This window comes from Salvia splendens, chromosome 1 (genome assembly GCF_004379255.2).
Source record: "Salvia splendens isolate huo1 chromosome 1, SspV2, whole genome shotgun sequence".
Taxonomy (NCBI): domain Eukaryota; kingdom Viridiplantae; phylum Streptophyta; class Magnoliopsida; order Lamiales; family Lamiaceae; genus Salvia; species Salvia splendens.
In genome coordinates, this window is record NC_056032.1 from 16,916,393 (window position 1) to 16,922,392 (window position 6,000).

Genomic DNA, 6,000 nt, shown 5'->3' on the forward strand with positions numbered 1-6,000 from the left:
TTAAGTAATTCACACAATAATGAAAATAATGTACAAACTCAATTAAACCATGTAGGATTAAAATACAAATATATTAAGCACGGAATCATAGCAACAGTCCAGGTATTCGAATTGGAAATAATAGCAGAAGTTCACCCTCTTGTTGGGATTGTTGGGAATTTGTTGGTCTTCCTCTCTTTGTCATTTTAACAACTGCGCAGGTATCCAAACAAACAAAAACTTGTAAGATTGTATTAACAAATACGCGCGGTTGGGGGTAATCGGTTGAATCGTGGTGTGGGTAGTGTGTTACGGGCAAAACTTGGAGAAGCACTTGTTGCAGCTCGTACATTAAACCATTCCAATAACAATCGAAAAAACCCTACCTCATCTTAGACCGCTGGGTGATATATTGTTCAGAACAAAACGGATTACTTAAAAACCGAATGAAACACTGGTTGAATTTCAGAATGAATGGCGAGACCTTGAGTGGTGGCGGATTGGGTTTTGATATGGGTGGGAATTTGAGAAGACGCTTCGGGAGAGAAGAGCGGGAGAGAGCAGAGGGATTTAATTCATCTTCTAATGAATGAGGCGTTGAGTAGATGGAAAGTAGTGTGCAAATCCTGCATAAATCTCACACAGAACGATTGCGTTAGATTTTAGAACATAAAATTACTAATTCACCCTCATAATGCACGAAAAACACTAAATAATTAAGTACGGGATGTTTAATTAGGGTTGTAATCCGGATCGTCCATCCTCCAGATCCGACGCTCCAAATTGAGAAGGAACTTAAATCTAAGGGGACAAAAGGAGTTTAACACTACCCTATATATATATATATATATATATATATATATATATATATATATATATATATATATATATAGTCCCATTATTCACAAATCCACTCTTAAAGACCGAACCACCGAACCATACCAAATTAGGGTTTTTAGATCTAGTTTTTTATGGATGAGAGACACAAATTTATCAATTATTTCCGCCTTCATCACGATCCTATTTTAATTCATAAGGTAAATAAGTCATACTAACATGTTACGAAGATTTAACTTCATTCCAGTAGGTTTTTACTTCATTCCAGCAGAATTATTACTTCATTCCAGTACGTAAATGCGGTTTTGCCGTCGCGTGCCGTTCTTTCTCTCTACAATATCTATCACCACCGCCACAACGCTGATATGGTGTAATAAACACATGGAATGATGTAATAAATTATTGGAATGAAGTATGTGTAGAAGCATTTGAAGTCCTACTGGAATGAAGTAAAAACCTTATCCAATGAAGTAATAACGTTTCTGAATGAAGTAATAAACGCACTTGAATAAATTGCATTTTTTTAATGTAAATAAAGTAAAAACTCAGGTCAATGAATTCAAATGACACATATGTTGAATTATTTCAAAACCTACTGGAAGAAAGTAAAAACATGTTGTACTTTCAAGGTATTACGTACGGAATGAAGTAATAAACCTATACAATGAAGTAAAATGGGCTTGTAATGAAGACCGAAAATTTTACACAGCAGCACATCTCATCAAAAAAACTAGATCTAATGGCCCAGATTTGGTCTCTAGTTCGGTCTTTAAAATTGGTTCGACAAAATCGTGAGGCTGAGATTAAAAAGAACAAAGAACAAAAGATACAAAAAGGAAATGAATACATCAATATATATATATATATATATATATATATATATAGGGATGTATTCATTTCCTTTTCCTATATTTCCTCCTTTTTCCTTCTTAATATCAGCCATTAGATTAGAGAAATGGACGGTCAAGATCAACATTGGGTAATTAATCCCGTGTTGCATTATTTGTCCTATTTTGTGCATTATGAGGGTACAATAGTAATCTAATAATGGCTGGAAACCGCTACGAATAATGCACCACATGGTCACGAGTAATGCATATAATTGACTATATAATGCACAATATGTTAACTGCAATGCATACGAATAAGATGTACCATGTTATGATATTTGGACACACGTTTCTTGTTTCCCCTAAGGGTTTAATAAGCTTAGGGGCTAGGGTATAATACTGATAAGGCTAATTTCATGCATCGGTCTAGGGGTTCATTTCATGAAATTGTTGGGTCTAACGCATTGAATTAAGTCAGGTATGTGAAGTTTTTCGCCAGATCCAGGAAAAGAAGAGGACGCTTGCATGGTCCTAGGAAACTGGCGAAAGGGTGAACAATTGGAAGAAAATTGCTAGACGGAGGAAGCCTCGGAGTTGAAGGGTAGAATAGGGATTTCTACGAAAACTCTAGAAGGCTATGTCCGCATCTATAAAAGGGAGAAGCATGCAGGCTGGAGGGACCTTCTCGGCTGGAGGCCTCACTAACAGCTCCTTGCTCGATTCACCTTTCCACACACTTGACTCTGAATTCGCGAGAGATTCCAGTTAGCACTTGGCTGGTGGTTCACGTTTAGCTTTCCGACAATGGTTCGAGGGTTGTAACACCGTCCTAGTTCAAGGGCGAAGAAACAATTTACATTTCCGTTGCTATTTACACTGATTCCGCCGAGCTTCGCTGTTCGAAGCTCGGTTTTCTTTTGACAACCAATATTTCCGGTTTTATTCCAGATTTTACTTTCGCTTATGTCTATTGTGTTCATTTCTGGTTTGCTGGTTGAGTTTGATTGATTTCGAGTTAGGATTGTCAGAGTTAGTTCTTTTTGCAGTTGGTTCTGATTTATTGCCGATACTTGTTGTTTGGATCTGAAGAATGGTTCTGCTTTTTGGATGAATCGGAGGTTGGGTTTTGCTGGAGTTTGTGATTTGTTTGCAGATTGTTCATGATTGATTGAGATTGGAGTAGATCTGTGAAAATCGGAGTTATGGCGTTGGTTTTGCTGTTTGTTGGGTTCGGATGGCTTGGATTCGGAGTGGATTAAGCGTCCGACGTAATCTGAGAAGGAGTACTTGATTTCCATGCCTAGTTTACGTATTTACATTTCATTTCGCCTAGTTTACGTAGATCTGTCGTATCTTCGAGTTATTGTAAGTTTCCGTCGACCAAATCTGTTTATTATGTTTGAATCTGGGCATTTCCTCTGTTTTCTCCATTTGCGAATCTGAATTAGTTAGAAAAGTGCATGAAGATTGTTAGCTGCAGCTTTACCGTACGTTGTCAGGCTTGGATTTCATGGTCCCCACTTTTTATTTCCTTTGTCTAGTGGTTATCGGTAGTTATGTACTCGGTCTAGGAATTGTTTAAACTTTTCTGCCTGTTACTTGGTTTAAGAGTTCTTTGTTCTTCGGTCTAGTATTTACGTTTTGTGCCTAGGTCTAGTAGTAGTTAAAATCTCAACCCCTTTTGCGTGGCAGCAGCCATTTTGTCCAGATTCTCTCAATACTAGCCTACGAATCCATCTCTGTGGGATCGACTCCACTTCCCTATACTAATCCATAGTATTCGGGTTGAGGAAATTTAATTGTTGAAGGAGAGTCGTGAGTGCCCAACGATCGGAGCGCCATTCGATCCCTCGAGTTACTGGACCCTGTGATTCAGTTAATTCGGAGAAGCGTGGTGTCTCGACCTAGCAATTGCTTAGATCGAATTTTGCAAGCGCATAACTCATAAGACCTCTCACCCTTCAAATGGCGCCGTTGCCGGGGATGGATGGCGTGCTTAGTGCTAGTGTTCAGAGTCTGTGGTGTAAATAGTTATGATTTGTTTTCTTTCTCTTTTTGTTTGCAGTTTATGAGCAGAGGCTCAAGGTCTACCTACTGGAGCAACTCATCTGGGTGGACACACGGCCAGTTTGGTTGGCGGGTTAAGGATACAGTCTCTACTGTGACCACCAGATCAGGGTTCACCACGGGAGGCACGTTTCAGAGTGAATTTACTAGCGACGAATCTTGGACGTCATCAGGACGCGAAGATCCAGAATCACCACCCGAATCAGAAACAGAGTCAGAAACAGGGGAAGCAGAGGAATTAGTCATGGCGCAGGTGGTAGACCCAGATCCAGAAATCGGCTCTCTCACTGCCCATTTAGATGGAGAACCAGCTCAAGCTATAGTAATGAATCCACGCCAGAGGACTATCGAGATCAAGACAAACGTACTCGGCATCTTGCCGACGTTCTCTGGGCGTAGAAATGAGTGTCCGTATGAGTTCTTAAATGAATTCAGTAAGTTATGTGGTATTCAGAAGAGGCCGAATGATGCAACAGAGGAGGATTATCGCTTACGAGCGATTCCGTTTACCTTGAAGGGGGAAGCTAATACGTGGCTATTGAGGTTGCCTCCGGATTCTATCCGCACGTGGAGGGACTTGAAGTTGGAATTCTTAGATTATTTCTTCCCATCCAACAAGACGAATGCACTTAAGAAAGAAATACTAGAGTGTAAGCAAGATTACGATGAATCGTTGAGTCAGTACTGGTCGAGATTTAAGGGGTTGTTGGATGCATGCCCGAATCACCGGATGATAGAGGCAGAGACCTACTCTCTGTTTTACGAAGGAGCCACTCCCGAGTCAAACTTAATGAACTCCTCGAGTGGGGGAAATTTCACAAGAAAAAGGGGGAGTGAGATCCTAGAGAAGTTGATTGACGCTAAGAAGGCGTACGATAACCCTAGGAATGCAGTGAAAAGAGGATCGGTGCATGCTGGGAGAGAACAAGAAGATAACAAAGTCGAAGCGAGGATTGATAGGCTCGAGAAGGCTCTTTTGAACGCGATTGAAAAGACGATTCCACTGGCTTCACAAGGGAAGGAGAAATCTCCTGGTCCAGGAGATAATCAAATGCAACAATATTACGGGACCCAGGAAGGAGATTATCAGGCCCAGGTCAATGCAATGGGAAGTTGGAATCCCGATGGGAGCTGGAATCCAGGGAGACAGAGAGATGCGCCTTGGAGAAACCATCCGAATTTCAGATGGACTGACAATGAACAGAATCAGCCGGCACCACAACAAAGTCAGCAGTTTGCACCTCAGCCCGAAAGACAAGGTAACTGGTCAGGAAGGAATCAAGAGGGGCAGGGCAACTGGATTAATCGGAACCAAGGAGACCACTCGAGCTGGGGAAACAGGAATCAGAATAATCAAGGGAACCCTTATGTACCACCGCACCAAAGGAATTTCCAAAACAATTACCAGGGCCAAGGAAATCAATACAATAACTCTTCAGGCGGTCAAGGAAACGCTCGTCAGAATCAAGCAAGTGGACCGACTCTGAGTATAGGGCCGGGACCCAGTCAACCACCAAAGTTAACAAAGAATATCGATGATATGGTGCAAGACCTCGTCAGTTCTCAGCAACATATGCAAAACAACCTGCAATCGAACAATGACGTAGTGCACAAGCTGCAACATGCTCAACAGGAGCAGAAAGCAGCCATGGATATGTTGGCTAAGCAATTGTCCCAAATAGCCACTTCTTTGAGTGACATGCGGGGAAACGAAGGAAAAATTCCGGCCTCAGTAAGGCCACCTGATAGAGCTAATATAAGTCAGATTACCTTGAGGTCCGGGAAAGGATATGAGGGACCGGTGGTGAGAACAAAGGAGGGGACAGATCCTAAGGAAGGCAAGAAGAAAGAGGATACAACTCCCAGACCCAGACACTTGGAGGGAGGAAGTCCCTTGGTCAAGGATGACCTTGAGGAGAAAGATTTGGAGAAACAATTGCCTAGACAGACCGAACCATTCTTCCTCGATCCAGAGCCGGAGTTGGAAGATGAGGCAGTGGGAAAAGAAACTGGAAAGTTATCAGCTGAAAGTTCTACCGGAGCAGGGAAGCGACTGAAACTCTTTCCGAGTCGGGGGGAAGCCAAGAAACAGAAGGAAGAACAGGTAGACTTCATGGACATTTTTGGGAAGTTGGAAATCAATCTGCCATTTTTACAGGCCCTGAAGATGCCAGTCTTTAGCAAGTTCATCAAGGAATTTATAGCTGGGAAGGCTAGGCCCAGTGGAAAAATTCTGATAGGCGAGAATGTCTCTGCAGTAATTCAGAAAAGGAAAATGCCTTCAAAA